We start from the raw sequence: 17,436 nt of genomic DNA, 5'->3' as shown, positions 1-17,436 counted from the left end.
GAGCACGAAAAATATGTAGAATTTTTTAGTGCCTACATAGTTTGTCCTCTTTTGTGAAACGAGAGTTCTCTGTGCTAAAAGTGCTGTGTAGGAGATTTTCTAACTACAATTCCAGTTTCTATAAATTTCTGTCTTGTAACCCGAAGGCACTGGTACATATACAATATGCAGTTTGAAAATAGATTCTTTTCTTACCATAAATCAAGAATGAGTATTCCACATTTACTATTGTGTGGGTGCAAGGTGCAGTAAAAGGCCTGATAAAAGCAAACCACTGTTGATTAAACAATTTTGCTGAACACGAAAGGTGGACAGTGTTTTAAAATACATAGTAAATTTCTAAATTATTTGCACTTAGATGCAGTAATACAAGATTAGGGCTTGCTGTAGCATGTGAGTATACAAATGAGCAAATATGGTTTAATAAATTAACCATACTCTGGTTACTAAAAGAACACAGGCACAGGCAGTCATGTAAAAGTTCAAGTTAAATATCACACTGTTAACATTTGCCAGCAAATGGTCGTATCAAACATTATAAATATACTGAAAAAGGTGCTTTCTTGGGATAGTTGGCAATTAATGCGAAAAAATTACGTGCAGCGTGAATTACAAGGACTGCGAGAGACGACATAGACTGCGCTGACTTCTAATAATATTTTATTGCGTTGCCACATTGTGTGTATGTATACAAGTGCGGGCATGCGCAGAAAATGAGTCAAAAGGGGCGTCTAACAGAAAGTCATTGTACTAAGGACGTGGTCACCTGAAAAAAAAAAAAAAACATTACAATTTCTATCTTTTGAGATACAAGACTTCACTAGGGTCAGCGTGATAGAGGGGGCACTAACGCACACACTACCCAGTTTTCTGGTGAAATTTGCTTCTATAGTTTCCCGGATGACCTGTTAGCTGTGTCTCACTAGAACTTCCGTATATTCTAAGAGGGGCTCGCAGTCACAGTCCCGGGGCAATGGATGCCCAAGTGGCCTTGAACAGTGTTATGGACGTTATAGTGCTCTCTTAAACGATAATTTAGGCACCTGCCTGTCCGTCCAACATATTTACTGCCTCAAAATAGGGGAATATGGTAAACCAAATTCGTTGCACATATCGCAAAACGTTTTCTGTGCCCGACAGAGCAAGAACTCTGACGTGATTTGGGCGCGTTTACACACTTACAGAGCTTTGCCAGCTTTTCTGGGGTTGAGAAAAGGCCTGCGATTCCTGGAGGTTGCCGAATCTTTTTTAGCCTATCGGAGACATCATGCACATACCCACCGGTGGCACTGCGAACCTATGTCTTTCAACCGGTTGGTTCCTTGACTTAGCGGGCTCATCACGGTTTGTGCCCCTCAGAAGCTGTTCCACTATGGCTGAAATTAAGGCCAAAGGGTAGTCACCCCTAGAAAGGTGATCAACCTGTGCAGCAAGACTATGTTGCATCTTGTGTGAACAAGATTTATTGAGGCTGTTAACGAGGGAAAACTTTTAATACCTCATTTAACGAGCTTTGAGTGTGCAGAGTTAAAGGGCAAGAGTGACTTCTTACTTCTCAAATCGAAGCACCAGCCTGAGATCTACAAAGCGCAAGGAATCATCAGTGGGGGCCTCATGCGTTAGTTGTAGAGGCTTTCTTAAACATCTCCAAGACTCCCGAAGCAACAGGCTCAAAAGCGTGATCAGCGCAATCAATGAATACCACGTGGTCATTCACAAACCTGCACACTTTCACAGGAGACGCATCTAGGTGACCTTCAATATTGCAATCATGATGAGCGAGATAAATATAACATAGTGGCGGCGCCAGGCATGATCCTATACAAATACCATTTATTTGTATATTGTGCAGGATCGTGCCTGGCGCCGCCACTGAGTGATATTTATCTAGCTAATCATGACTGAAATATTCAAGGTCCCCTAGATGCGTCTCTCGTTGTCAAAGTGTGCAAGTTTGTGGACGACTACCTGATATTTATTGATTGCACTGATCATGCTTTTGAGCCTGCTGCTTGGGAGACTTGGAGATCTTTAAGAGCTGCAGCCTCTAGAACTAACAAATGAGGTCCCCACTGATGATTCTTTGCGCTTTCTTGATCTCAGGCAGTGCCTTACAAATAAACAGGTGGGCTAGTGCTTTGAACCGAGAAGTAAGAAGTCACTCTTGCCGTTTAACTCTGCACATTCAGACCTTGTTAAACGAGGTATTGTAAAGATTTGCCTCGTTAACAGCCTCAATAAATCTTGCTCACATGAAATGCAAGATAGTCTTGCTGCACAGGTTGATCGCCTTTCTTGGGTTGGCTACCCTTTGGCCTTAATTTCAGCCATAGCGGAACAGCTTCTGAAGGGCACAAAACGTGATGAGCGCAAGGAACCAGCCGGTTGAAAGACTGGTTCGCAGTGCTACCGTATGTGCATGATGTCTCCGATAGGCTAAAAAAAGATTTGGCAACCTCCAGGAATCCCAGTCCTTTTCTCAGCCCCGGAAAAGCTGGCAAAGCTCTATAAGCATGTAAACGCGCCTAAATCGTGTCAGAGTTCTTGCTCTGTCGGGCACAGAAAACGTTTTGCGATATGTGTAACGAATGTGGTTTACCATATTCCCGTTTTGAGGCAGTGAATATGTTGGACAGACAGGCAGGTGCCTAAAGGATCGTTTAAAAGTGCACTATAACGTCCATAACACTGTTCAAGGCCACTTGGGCATTCATTGCCGGGACTGCCGCTGCATGCCCCTCTTTGAAGATACGCAAGTTCTAGCGAAACACAGCTCACCCGGTACATTATTGATGCTTATTTCACCAGAAAAATGTGTAGTGTGTGCGTTAGTGCCCCCTCTATCATGCTGACCCCTAGTGAAGTCTTGTATCTCCACAGATAGAAATTGTGATTTTTTTAGTGACCATGTTCTTAGTACAATGACTTGCTGTTAGAACACCCCTTGTGACTGCCTTTGATTTTCTGCGCATGGCCCTTGTTGTGTATAAACACACGATGTGGCAACGCAATAAAATATTGTTGGAAGTCAGCGCAGTGTATGTCATCTCTCGCAGTCCTTGTCCTTCACACTGTACGTCATTTTTATACTGAAAAGTGAATATTAATTGATTCAAAATTAGAAAAAATATAGTACACATCTGAGCTGCAAGAATGCAATTGATACAGCAAATGACGTTTAGCTTTCCAAAAGAAAGAAAATGTTCACGTTTCACCACGAGGTGCAGGGACTCCATTCTCTGAGCATCTTGACCAATAAATGCAGCGCATGGCATTGCTGGAATCTTGCATCCTGCATTAGCAAAAGAAGAGAATCATGAGAGTTCAGTCTGTGCAATTACACATGTGCACTGTGGAAAATTTGATAAGGCAACAAGCTCCTGAAAGTAACAAACTTAATTAATGTGACTAGGAACAATGAACAGCTCAGGCAACTGGGCAAGACAGGTGAAAGGTAGGAGAAATTTCTATTTTGCAAATTTAGGAATTGCATTTACTGTGAACCCTAAACCACTATGTCACTGTGAATACAAGGCACATACAGCAGCAAAAGCAAATAAATTTACAGTAGCCTTTTCCCCATAGAAAATAAGAGTGAATAAAATTTAAGGACACTACCAATGACATCTCTCAACAACAGAAATTTGTCCAAGAGTGTGTATGTGACCTTAATATAAAGTTGACATGAAATGTGGAATATATCTCTGCATTACACTTTATAAGTACTGCAGCTGAGAACCTTACGGGATATGGCATATTAAGACTGACATGCACAAGACATTAAAAAATGGCTGTTTTTACACAACATTATTACACTAGGAGACAGAGAGTAATTTTACAGAGTGCACACAAAATGAAAATGAGGGAACCCCCACTGGCATTATCATTTGCCCTGCAATACATGCATCCAGCCCAACAACCTCCAACTCCCCAATGCAGTTTATTAGACCCTTTCTGTATCCTAAAATTTATTGTGTATTTCTTATTTATTAATTTAGTAAGAATTGACAGTTCGGCATACTTTCCTTGAAAATTTAGCATGTGTTAACTATTTTTTTAGAGCAGGCCCCTTTCTTTCAATAGGTTAGCTTGGCAAACGGTGACAAGTAGTATTCTCAAAGATCATAAGTTTAAATAAACTTATGATCCTTCGTCATGCTCCCACTTTCTACTTCATGCTCTAAACTGTGATATCTCTCCTAGGCAGTTTATGTTATTCTGTGAATACATAAATGGTCCTCCTTTGTGTAGCATCTCAACTAGAGCCTGAAATTTCTTGTCTCCTAAAAAAATCATCTTTACCGCCCAAAATATATTGCACGGTTACCCTTCACTTGGGGGGTGGGGAGGGATTGTATAAGTGTTCACATATTCAATGAACCTCAGAGCCACAACCATTTCTCATCCTGTGTTGCCACTACCTGCATGAGTCGCAATGGTTGTAAATTGGCTACCCGCCCTCTCCCGCCTAAAAGTATATTTTGCCACATGGGAAATGACCACAGCATGGCATTTGATTGAATGAGTCCTCCTGTGCATGTTTTTTTTTCTCGTCTTGTAATGGCTAGGTTCAACATGGTCAAGTTGTCTGAAAACTGCCAAGCCCCAAACAATACTTTGTGTAGTTTCAAAATTATGAAACATTCATTTTTCAAGACTTGTCCCAAATTAAGCATGAGGCAGATTTTCATGATGCAAATGAGGAAAGGTTGTGCTTAGTGACAAGGATAGGCCTGCTATATCCTGCAAAACTGTGTGAAATGACATATGCTTGCAATTTTCATGAGCAGCTAGCTCAGTACAAGAAATAGGTGCAATGCCTGCGGAAATGTTTTTTAACACCCATGAGAGGTCCTAGTTTCTTGTAATTTCTTCAAATGCCTTGCAGTCTAGATTGCAATCCGGCGCATGTTAATATTGTATTTGAAATAAAAACAGCTCAAATATTAAGGTTTTGAGAATTTTACAGGATTAAATAAAGGTAGACAAGTAATGCAACAAGCAAATAACAAGCTCATTGCATAGAGTAAGGAAATATTCCTTTCATGCAAAAACATTGGTAGCAGGAAGGTCATACGAAATTAGCACTGAATGCACAAAAAAGAATATCATGCTGGAATGCCCCCATCTGTGAATATTCTTGCACAAAGAAAATCCTTGTTATGAAAGGCCATCAAGAAAATGCAAGTGTATGCTTTGGATCAACAGTCATACCTGCAGTATGCACTACAATCGGCAATATTTAAAAACACACACAACTGCATATGATATCAAGCTTAGGCCGCCAAAGAGCCTCAGAGTTTTAAATTATAACTTGACTTACTATATTAAACTACACACCTATATCTACTTACAATGTAGTCTTCCCAACTGCTTCCTAGAAGACATCAACCATCTGCCTGAAGGCGAACGCAAGTGGCTTGCTCTTAATGGAGGGCACCAAGGCTGGGCATTGTGAAATTGATGCTATCATCTGCATGACCTGCGAGAAACAACACTCTAAGATAAACAAATGCTATTAGAATGAAAGACAAGATCACTGGTAATGAGCCTCGTTTTGGTTTGCACGAGAAAAGCAAAAGATATGGACTTTGCGCTGCTTACTAAAAAAGAAGCAAGCTTCCTTCCAGATGTTGCAGTCATGCATTAAGATTGTCACACAGCTGCATCTTTGTATGCTCATATGCTGCTGTCGCTACTGTGCCAGCATGCTTTGCATAGCTTATTATTTCAAGTTATATTGATTATTGTGTTTTCTTGCCAATTTTTGGCAAATAGCACATGCAAAGAAGTAGCTCACTTACACACACACACTCCCTTGTGAGGAGCGAATTCACACACGCACGCATGCATGCACGCGCGCACACACACACGCACAAGCCTCTACCACATAAGCAGCTTCCCACGCTTGACACACTGCATTTTTTATCCTTTGACACTCCTACTGCTAAGGCATAAAAAGCCTTCGTGTGACCAACCCTAAACTCCTCAACCTACACTTCCAGCTTAAACACTTTCTCGAGATCCAGGACAAGCCTTCTAGCTTCCCTAGTGCTCCAAACTGTCATTACGAATTTCAATATGGCTATAGGCGACAGCTCTCGAAGAGCATGCAAACTACCCGGAGAGACCTAAAGCTTGCATATGATACCTCTAAAGCGCAACAACAACACTTCAAATTTTCAAAATTCATTAAAGCTCCTGAAGACAATTGCTATATACGTAGGACGGGGGGTCTTGAATAACCTGCTGTTCACAATTTCAGCGGCTGTATGCATCAACGGAAATGTGGGCTAATGGGAAATTCACGTCTTTAAGATCAGAATTAGTGTAATGGCGAAACAAACTACCATATTTCTTAATCATTTATTTCTGCTCTGGATGTAACGTTTCTTTTAGAATAACAATCAAGGATATCGATTCATCAGGGCAGAGGCGGGAAAAAGGAGGAAGCGTATACCTGACGCCTTCCCACTGATCCTCCTGAGAAACAGCGCCTCATACAGCAGTTGTCCACGTTGGCTTGAAACCAAACTCGGCTTTCAGGCGGCAACACTCGCTGCACCAAATTGGAAGAGTTTTATTGCGAGTAAAATTCTACCGGCCTTATGCAATACATACGCACGCACACAAATATACGCACTCTCAAAGCGCAGACACAAAGGCACGCACGCGCACATTGATAAACACAAACAATCACACATACATGCAGGCAGACACGCTAACACGTGGACGCACACACAGAAGCACGCTCACAAAACACGTACGCACTAGACACACGCAAGCACGCCGGCCCATACAAACCGACACGCATGCACACACACACACGCACGCATGCACACACACACACGCACGCATGCACACACACGCACGCACGCATGCACACACACGCACGCACGCATGCACACACACGCACGCACGCATGCACACACACACACGCACGCAAGCACACACACACACAAACACACACAAAGCGAGCTGAGCTGTGCGCACGCACACACACGAATCGAGCCGAGCGAGAGCGCGCACACACGCACAGACAAAGCGAGCCGAAAACATGTTAAAGGCGCCGGCAAGCAGCTACAGCAGCACGCGACCGCATCAGCGAGAACCAATACCGCGCCAGTTCTTTCGAAAGGTGGCAAAGTCAGTCGTCCTTTTTCTACGCGACGCAAAAGTGGTTGACCACATTTAACTTAAGTGCGAGCGACCGTATTACAAGAAGCCGCGCTGAACGCACAAAAGAAGCATATCTATGAACGTTGAAGCGCTGAGAAAAGCGTAACTATGCAGGCGCATCACGCCCGATGTAAGACGGGGCGCGATCGAGGTAGTTAACTTGCCCTACTAGGAGTGCAGCTGCTCTTGCTCTTACATTAGTGAATTATGCTACGAGATCACAGTAAGATACTTCTAGAGCGAACAAAAACACGTAACAAACCAAAGAAATACCAAATAAATGGGCACTTGCCTGAAAATTTCCATTATGGCAGTACTACCGACCGCCGACACAGGGCACGTTGCAACTGCTCGTCTCAGCGTCCGTGGATCCATCTTCCAGTGCGTACGAACGCTTTGCTTTGAAGTGGACCACGAGTAATACACAAAGCACGGGCCACACCTTTTTCTACACCGCGCACAAAACTAATCACACGTTTAAAATTATGTCGCACAGCGCGAGACGCGAACGCATTTCACGTAGCTAAAGAATGCAATAATGGCGTAGCTTCCGCCTTCCCATCGTGCCGCGCGCCGAAGTGACTGTACAGCGTCTACCCGTCACTTCCGGTCGCTTTTCATTGGGCAGGGGGCGGGCGCGCAAATTGAACTTTTATTCTGGCAGGTTTGCTTGCTCGAATGGCCGCCTGTGAGCTGCTGCTTCGTTGTGGTCTCCAACAAGAGCGGTGAGGCGGGTAGTTGCTACTACGGTTCGTGCCGAGCATATTTTTTTTTTTTTTTTTTGGGGGGGGGGGGCGCAGTCTGCGCTGCATGACTGAGGGTACAGTACACAAATCGGGGCCGTGAGCGAGACGATCGGCGCTCTTCTGCTGGTGCGATTATATTATTCGCTGCGTCCAAACGAAGCAACCTTGCGAGGTCACAGCGTAGTTACAGCGATATCCTGGCTCGATAAAGACCCTCACATCTTGGTCGTGCGACAGCGACGCGTAAGCATTCATGAGGCGACTGAAGAATGCGCTTGTAAGAGCGTATGCTGTGGATAAGCAATTACAGCTTTGACGACACCAGCCCCTAATATATAGGCTGAGCCTTACAAACTGTGTCCGAGGATGCGCTTAGAAGGCAGACCAGTAGCTCAGTAAAATGCTGAATAACTTAGGCAAGGTACGTGGAGATTCGGATTTGAGAACTTCCAGCGTGATCTCGCCGCTATAAATGTCTTCGTTATGGCTTCACCAAGCAAATTGTACGTTGATGCCATTGTACATCAGAGGCTCGTCTAATAGCACGTCCCTGTTTGTTCAGCAATGTATCCAGACAGCTTCTTTAATTTCGCCACTTCTTGTTGGGCGTTTAAGGGCACCGAAATATTCGTGCAGAATTGTGCAAGTTGCTCGCGCGTTTTCATTCTGCTACTGCAGTTAGTCTTAGAAGTGTTTAATTGCATGATAATATAATTGTGAGCACAAAATGTAGTGATAATTACATTGTAAGTGAAAGTGCGTACATTTTCTTGATGATACATTTTGGAGTGGCCGTCATGCCAGTAACATTAGAATCCTAGAAAAAGATCGACAGTCACTTAGGAATGCGAAAACTTAATCACTTCATGGATGTACACTTGCAATTATCACGTGACCGTGATACGTCATACATTTTCACGTGTCTTCACAATTCTACCTTCATCTACCGTAATCCACCTTGCTACAGTTTGTACGAACCTTAACCGAATTTATTCCACCCTAATTCACATTATTTACCCATAATTGCTCATAATTAACGTTGTTCTATTTACTACCTTCTGTATCACTACTGACGTCATACAAGACGCTGATGACGTCACATTTTATTGCTTTGTATAATAAAGCAATAAAATGTGACGTCATCAGCGTCTTGTATGACGTCAGTAGTGATACAGAAGGCAGTAAATAGAACAACGTTAATTATGAGCAATTATGGGTAAATAACGCAATAATGCCGCAATTTCACCCCTTCTTTCTGTTGTGTCTACTAGGCCTTGAAAGTATGTATAATATACTTTCAAGGCCTAGTAGACACAACAGAAAGAAGGGGTGAAAGTATACAATATTTGCAGTGCAGGGCAAGAATAGAAAATTAAACTGTAAGACACTTTGAACAGCGATGTTGAATTAGTGGTGTCATAAATTGAGACTGTGGAGGCGGGAAGGCGGTTCCATTCAGTGGCTGTTCTTGGCAAAAAGGAAGAATGGCACATCAATTTTGTGTTGATGGTCGATGCGAGACGAGATACAACTTGGTGTGGTGAAATATTTTCTTTAAGAGAAGGGTTGAAGTACCATATTCTATGAAAAATACACAGACGAAGGTACCTACGACGTAACCAAAGGTCAGGTTGACCTAGTGTTCTTTTCGTGGACGTGACGCTAAAATGACGTGAATAATTTGAGAGAATAAAAGGGCGGCGCGGTTCTGAATGCTTTCTGAATGCTTTCAAGAGAAATGACAAGATTGACATGAGCAGGGTCCCGTATGGATTGTTGTTGCGGAGAACGCCATCTTTCCTACCTGAAAGGCCATAAAATGCTTTATCATTAAAAATGCAATACCTACACACATTGCTCAATGCGTGGACGTGTACACGTTACTTAGATTTATGCATCAATGCGTTCAACACCCTTCAGTCGTCGATTTAACACCCTTCTTCTAGCAAAGTCGCACCTATGTGTAGTGTACACCCTTGTGATAGGGTGTTTTGACCGAAAAGGGTGCTAAAAGGGTGTGGACCGGGGTGTAAATGCAGAAAGCACCCCTCTTAACACCCATAAGGGCGTAACAATGTTTAGTGTGCAGGCGCTGCCTTTCGCGATCTCCCTGTTAGCGAGGCAGACGCCCCCCAATTCGCTCCGTTTGTGATGTGCCTCAATAGACAGATTGTCCATGCCACCCAATATATCGCGAAATGAGAACACGGATAGAGCCGAGCCCAATTCACGCATTAGGGAGTATCGTAATTGTCCGTGAATTTTTTTTCGGCTCATTCGCCCGTTAACTTGGCGCACAGAGATTGGGCTTTGCCGTCGATACAACCGCCAGCGCTTGCTATTACGAAACACGATTTCGGGGCGCGTTTGTCACACTAGGCTAAGAAGTACAGAGCCTAGGGGTGTCAGTGTTTACAAGCTGTAGTACAGCGCTCGGCAAGAAGAGCACCCCGATCCTGCTGCCATTTACCCCTCTGGGCACTGCTAAGTGGCGAGGATGGCAGCAGCCGCTCGCGCCCCTGATTGCGCTGCTGGAAACACGTTTTCTGTTGCTGAATACGTGCTATATAAGTTGGTTTGCGAGCGTGAATGAAGCCCGCCAATAGACGCCAAGTGCCTCGAGCGGCCGAGTCGCGCGACAATTTAGCGTCCCTTTGCTGGCTTCTTTTATGCTCGGAAAAACACTTTTATACACTCTTGACGGTGTGGAGGAGGCGGCGTCACGTCATGAGTGCATGCATAAAATGAGCCAGTTGATGACGTTCCGACGTTTACGAATGGTATAATGCATTCGCATTCCTACACGTGAGCAGTCTTAAGCGTCTACCGAACTTTAAGTTTAGCAATTGCTGTCGCTCCATACGTTGTTGCGCAGAAAAACGCGCGCGCGCGCTCTGCGCACTGACGTCACAGACGGAGCAGTGGCAGCGGTTGTCGGCGGCGCCCGATGGAGTAGCGTCCGCGCTCTTGCGGCTAGGGAGCCTACAATCAAGCTCTGTTTCATGGTGGTGACAGCGTTCGTAAGGGTACCTGCCACCGCCAGCTAAAGTGACAGTATGAACTTTCTGACAAATCATAAGATGCGGCCGACAACATGGAGAAAGACCAACCGACAGACGACGTTTCCCGCTACCCTCGGTGACGTGACACTAATTTTTCAAATAAACTTTGCCTTCAGCAGCCAGAGACAGATAGCGTGTCTGAGCGCAGTACAGGGCACGTCTACGTTTTAGTTAAACAGGCTAGTAAGCACAGTGTTCAATTGAACACCCTCCGAAATACACCCTTTGTATATTACGTACGAGTGGAAGGCAACCGCCATGATCAAAGGAGCCCAAATTCTTGGCGTGAGATAATACTGCCACGGCCACGCCTCCAAGCCTTATAACTTGCTTTATACGTGCCCCACGACATGCAATAGAAAAAGAAATTGATGTTTCAAAATAAAAAAGAAACGTGTTTAGTATACTGAAGACGTATGCAGGTTTCGTGTGCACATTGATATAGAACAAGATTGAATAAATTTAATAGATTGCGTGCCATCATGGGTACATCAGAGCATGACAAAAAAAAGCATGAATGCGCCGTTTATTCTGGTGAGATTGGGGACCAAAATGGCTACCCACCAAATTTAGCGGCAAATAAAGGTCTAAATTTTGGTGCCGCCACCACCCTAAAAGAGCGCTTGCATGTAGGCTTCCCACTTGCGGCTCGCGAGGACGGCCGCGAAAGTACGCCGCGGTTAAAGAAGCCCGGGCCGCTCCAACTTAGTGAGGAGGTAGGCTGAGTGGCACGCCTGTACTTTCCATTGCGGCTCGTTATGTATTGCAAGAAATCTAGCCCCGACTGTATAACTTCAGGTATTGCCAAATGTGAAGTAGGATTTCGTTTTTTTCTGTTACAAGACTGCAACAGTTGTCGAACATTTATTGAATTATTCATGTCGGTTGTTTCGAAGTTAACATGCCGCGAAGTGATGCATTTCATCTGGGAAATCACGTATTTCTCCGGGTGCTCTTAAGGATAGCGATCAGCGCTATCGGTGGACGTGAAGCCAACTTTCAAAGAAGCTTGATATCTGTCACCACGTTACTGGTGGTGCAGATCAGCGCTTATTGACGAGCGGTCCATCTGTGTAACCGAGGAGAACCGTTAAGCAGCATTGCTTTATTTCTACGGCTGCTGCTGCTGCTGCCAAGGGCTTTCCTAGATATTAAAAGTTTAACCGCTTTCCTATATCCTAAATAAATTCTACCTTCCATATCCTTTTATTGCGACAGCAAATAAATATGAACCGCAGGCGCATTCTTGCTGCCGGCTTCGCCGTCGCCCTAATATTCCTTATAAAGTGCAAGGGCGATAAAATTGTCGACACGCGCCTTATACTGTATGTGCGAGTGAAAGCGCGCAACGAGAGCCGGCAACTGCGGCTCAATCTGGCGCGCGCAAAGGAGGAAATGGGGGAGCAAACGTGCAGTCTTCCATCGCGCAAGACGCCCCAGGAGGAGGGGAGGGAGGGGTGTGCCACTGTACTCCGCCAGCAACTGCGTATTGCGCGGCTACGAGTATGGGGGGGGGGGAGCCGACGATTGCGACATAATCTCGCTTGAGCACAGAAGGAAAGCAGTAAGAACACAGGGAGGCGGCGCGCCGTCATCCGTCGTGCATTGTTCCACGATGAGGAGTTGGAGAGCTAGCGGCGTTGCACTCCGGCAGCAACTACCTGTTCCACGGCAGCTCGCGGTCACGAGCGCCCTGTTGTCACGTGGTGGTGACGTTGAAGAACCCAGTAGCAAATAAAATACTATGAAAGACAAAACTAACTTTTCTTGGGCGAACCTGTGCCCACAAAAACAGGCTACACTTATAGCACAACGATAGCGGCGAACATGGTCGGCGATCGTCGAAAATCTGATCAGCGGGTCAAGCTTTTATACAGCAGTCGTCGAATGTTCCAGACTAATCGTTCTGGCCCGCGTGCCTTCCACAAAGTTCTACACCATTCGCGGCACGCGATCAAATCAGATAACACAACGTTCGGCGACAACAGACAGCCGGGTAGAAGCATCGATAACCTTCCAGAAACTTCGGATACATGCTCGCGTCCCGCGCTGTGCGATTACATTTGTTAGGCGGCGCAACGTGGTCGCCCGATAAAGATAAATACAGGTGTCAATAACCCCCTCTTAAAAAGCATCAACCCGATGCTGCAAACAAACGAAAGTAACAAACAAAAGCACTTGTTGCGCAGAAAAAAAAATAAGTTCGTCAGCGTCCGTAAAAGGGTTTAAGCCGCACCATGTGGACAACTTCAGATCATGCGCGGCGCCGCTGTGAATGCGAAATGCCGTCGGGCACGACCTCATAGTCCAGTACGCCAATACGTCGGATGACCTTGTAGGGTCCGAAATAGCGTCGCAGTAGTTTTTCACTGAGTCCTCGTCGGCGTATCGGGGTCCATACCCAAACACGGTCGCCGGGCTGGTACTCGACGAAGCGTCGTCGGAGGTTGTAATGTTGGCTATCGGTCCTCTGCAGGGTCTTGATCCGCAGGCGGGCGAGCTGTCCGGCTTCTTCGGCGCATTGGAGGTAGGTAGCGACGTCAAGGTTCTCCTCGTCAGTGACGTGCGGCAGCATCGCGTCGAGCGTCGTCGTCGGGTTCCTGCCGTAGACCAGCTTGAACGCGTGATCTGTGTTGTTTCTTGCACCGCCTTGTTGTAAGCGAATGTTACGTACGGCAGGACGGCATCCCTGGTGTTGTGTTCGACGTCGACGTACATCGCTAGCATGTCGGCGAGGGCCTTATTCAGCGGCTCCGTAAGACCATTCGTCTGCGGGTGGTAGGCGGTTGTCCTCCTGTGCCTTGTCTGACTGTATTTCAGAATGGCTTGGGTGAGCTCCGCTATAAAGGCCGTTCCTCTGTCGGTGATGAGGATTTCTGGGGCGCCATGTCGCAGCAGAAGGTTTTCGACAAAGAATTTTGCCACTTCGGCTGCAGTTCCTTTCGGCAGTGCTTTTGTTTCAGCGAAGCGGTTGAGGTAGTTCGTCGCCACGACGATCCACTTATTTCCGGTTATTGACGTCGGAAAAGGGGCCCAGCAAGTCCATCCCGATCTGCTGGAATCGTCGGCAAGGATGCTCGATTGGCTGTAGTAATCCGGCTGACCTTGTCGGTGGTGTCTTGCGTCGCTGACAGTCTCGGCATGTTCTGACATAACGGGCGACGTCGGCGGTCAGGCGCGGGCATTAATACTTTTCTTGTATCCTCGATAATGTCCGGGAAAATCTGAGGTGTCCAGCGGTCGGATCCTCATATAGGTCGTGCAATACTTCTGGACGAATTCCCGACGGGACAACAAGAAGGTAATTGGTGCGGACTGGTGAGAAGTTCTTCTTCACGAGTAGATTGTTTTGAAGCGTGAAGGAAGATAATCCGCGCTTAAATGCCCTGGGGACAACGTCGGTGTGCCCTTCCAAATATTCTACGAGGCCTTTTAGCTCCGGGTCTGCCCGTTGCTGTTCAGCGAAGTCTTTCGCGCTTATCATTCCAAGGAAGGCGTCGTCATTCTCGTCATCTTGCGGCGGCGGGTCAATGGGTGCGCGTGATAGGCGATCGGCATCGGAGTGTTTTCGTCCGGACTTGTAGGTTACATTGATATCGTATTCTTGTAGACTGAGGCTCCACCGCGCCAGTCGTTCTGAAGGATCCTTTATATTCGCTAGCCAACACAACGCGTGATGGTCGCTGACGACTTTGAATGGCCTGCCATTTAGATAAGGGCGAAATTTAGCTGTAGCCCAAACGATGGCGAGGCATTCCTTTTCGGTCGTAGAATAGTTGCCTTCCGCTTTTGACAGCGACCGGCTAGCATAAGCTATCACCTGTTCGACTCCGTTTTCCCTCTGGACTAGAACGGCACCGATGCCTAGGCTACTGGCGTCAGTATGGATTTCTGTATCGGCGTACTCGTCGAAGTGCGCGAGTACAGGTGCGACTGCATGCATCGTTTGAATTCTTCGAATGCGTCGGACTGCGGCGTTTCCCACTTGAACTCAACATCACATTTAGTTAGAAGTGTCAACGGCTCAGCGATGCGTGAAAAGTCCTTGACAAAGCGCCTGTAGTAGGCACACATGCCAAGAAATCTACGCACTGCCTTCTTGTCGATGGGTTGCGGGAACTGTGTGATGGCAGCTGTCTTTTGCGGGTCTGGGCGGACACCAGATTTGCTGATTACGTGGCCTAGGAACAGAAGCTCATCGTAAGCAAAGCGGCACTTTTCCGTATTCAGGGTGAGCCCTGATGACTTGATGGCCTCTAGTACTGACGCAAGCCGCCTCAGGTGATCGTCGAAGTTTCCGGTGAAGACGGCGACGTCATCCAAGTAAACGAGACAGATCTGCCACTTCAATCCTGCTAAAACCATGTTCATCACGCGCTGCAACGTTGCAGGCGCCGAGCACAGTCCGAATGGCATAACCTTGAACTCGTAGAGGCCGTCTGGGGTGATGAAGGCCGTCTTTTCGCGATCTCCTTCGTCGACTTCTATTTGCCAATAGCCAGAATTGAGGTCCATTGACGAGAAGTATTTAGCGTTGCAGAGCCGATCCAATGCGTCGTCTATCCGTGAAAGGGGGTATACGTCCTTCTTCGTGATCTTGTTCAGACGACGATAATCGACGCAGAAACGTAGGGTTCCGTCCTTTTTCTTCACCAGGACAACAGCGGATGCCCACGGGCTTTTCGACGGCTGGATGATGTCGTCGCGCAGCATTTCGTCCACTTGTTCTCTTATAGCTTCGCGTTCTCGCGGCGAAACTCGGTAAGGGCTTTGGCGGAGTGGTCGAGCGTACTCCTCGGTGATCATGCGATGCTTGGCGACTGGTGTTTGTCGAATCCTCGATGACGTCGAAAAGCAGCCTTTGTATCGTCAGAGCAGACTTCTGAGCTGCTGTTGCTTAATCACGGAGAGACTTGGAATAATGTCGTAGTCTGGTTCGGGAACCATCGTCGTCCGGGTAGATGCGGCGGAATCCGAGAGGACAAACGCATTACTGGTCTTCATAATTTCCTCGATGTACGCGATCGTCGTGCCCTTGTTGATGTGCTTGAACTCTTGGCTGAAGTTTGTCAGCAACACTTCATTTTTCCCTCCATGCAGTCGAGCGATCCCTCTTGCGACGCGAATTTCACGGTCTAGCAGTAGACGTTGGTCGCCTTCGATGACGCCTTCTACGTAATCGAAATAACAATCCTCGAGTGAAGCGGGATGCTCACTTGATCTTCGAGAACACTCGAGGTGTGGTGACTACGAAAGCTCTCCGGCAATATCGCTTGATCTTCCGACAGCGTTATCGATTTTGACTTCAGGTCTACGATTGCACCGTGTTGGTTCAGGAAGTCCATACCGAGAATAACGTCTCGTGAACACTGTTGGAGGATAACGAAGGTGGCAGGGTAAGTCCGGTCATGAACGGTTATTTTTGCCGTGCAGATTCCAGCCGGCGTAATGAGGTGTCCTCCAGCGGTCCGAATTTGGGGGCCTTCCCATGCAGTCTTAACCTTCTTCAACTGGGCGGCGATGTGTCCACTCATTACGGAGTAATCGGCCCCTGTGTGGACTAAGGCAGTGACTGCGTGTCTGTCGAGAAGTACGTCGAGGTCGGTGGTTCTTTCTCTGGCGTTGCAGTTAGGTCTTGGCGTCGGATCACGGCTGCGTCGCGTTGAACTGAAGCTGGAACGTCGCGTCGTCAAGCCGTCTTTCGTCGGTGTAGTCTTGGCTTCCTGACTTCGTCGGGACGGCGGCGTGTCGTCATTAGGTCGTCGAGATGGTTTCTTCGTCGTCTTCGTCGTCGAGGGAGGATCGTCGTCAGTTCGACGAACAGCAACCGCACCTCCATCGGTTGCTGCTTTTACTTTTCCGGATATGGGCTCGCTGACCGGCCCCGGGCTGGGCCAGTGTATGGTCGGCGTTGCGGCGAGAGGTAGCGGCCTGGTGATGGCGAATGCGACGGTCGTCGAGAGCTCCACTGAGTAGCGGCGAGGTAGTCGGCGATATCGCGAGGGCGTTCACCTTGCTGCGGGCGCGGAGCGTTGACGGCGACACCTCACAGTCCCATCTCCCGGTATGGGCATCGGCGATACACATGTTCAGTTCAGTTCAGTTTTATTCCTTAAAGGCCCCCATTTCAGGGGGTGTTACATAAGGGGTGGAGTTACATTTGTTGTGAGGAAAACAAGCAGCGATGGTGATTTAACATTGAAGGTGATCTGTTACGCGTTCTTGAAAAGCAGGTGTTGAAGCGATGTCGACGATGTCATGGGGTAGGCCGTCCCAGTCCGTGGCTGCTCGAAGAAATAACGAAGCTGAAAACGTAGTAGTACGTGATAGTGGGCGGGCAACTTGAAGGGGATGACTGGTGCGGTGAGATATGCGTGATGCGGCGGCGATATACGGTGCTTGATTGAGAGGAGAATAAAAGAATTTGTGATAAAGGGTGAGGCTAGCAA

At 46.9% G+C, this 17,436-nt stretch overlaps 1 long non-coding RNA gene across 2 annotated transcripts; it reads right to left on the bottom strand.

Moving 5' to 3' along the window:
• Nucleotides 1–2,997: 2,997 nt before the first annotated feature.
• On the bottom strand, nt 2,998–7,773 carry LOC126530149 (uncharacterized). Of its 2 annotated transcripts, none has more exons than XR_007599373.3 (3): nt 6,461–6,733; nt 5,355–5,482; nt 2,998–3,292 (listed from the first exon to the last, which is right to left on the bottom strand). It is a non-coding gene; the product is annotated as an uncharacterized lncRNA (long non-coding RNA). The 2 variants fall into 2 exon arrangements; XR_011894600.1 differs by lacking the exon at nt 6,461–6,733 and adding an exon at nt 7,472–7,773 and having other exon boundaries at nt 2,999–3,292.
• Nucleotides 7,774–17,436: the final 9,663 nt, after the last annotated feature.

Source organism: Dermacentor andersoni, chromosome 5 (genome assembly GCF_023375885.2).
Source record: "Dermacentor andersoni chromosome 5, qqDerAnde1_hic_scaffold, whole genome shotgun sequence".
NCBI classification, from domain to species: domain Eukaryota; kingdom Metazoa; phylum Arthropoda; class Arachnida; order Ixodida; family Ixodidae; genus Dermacentor; species Dermacentor andersoni.
Note: the sequence above shows the minus strand (reverse complement) of the source record. Positions and strands in the feature narration are given on the sequence as shown.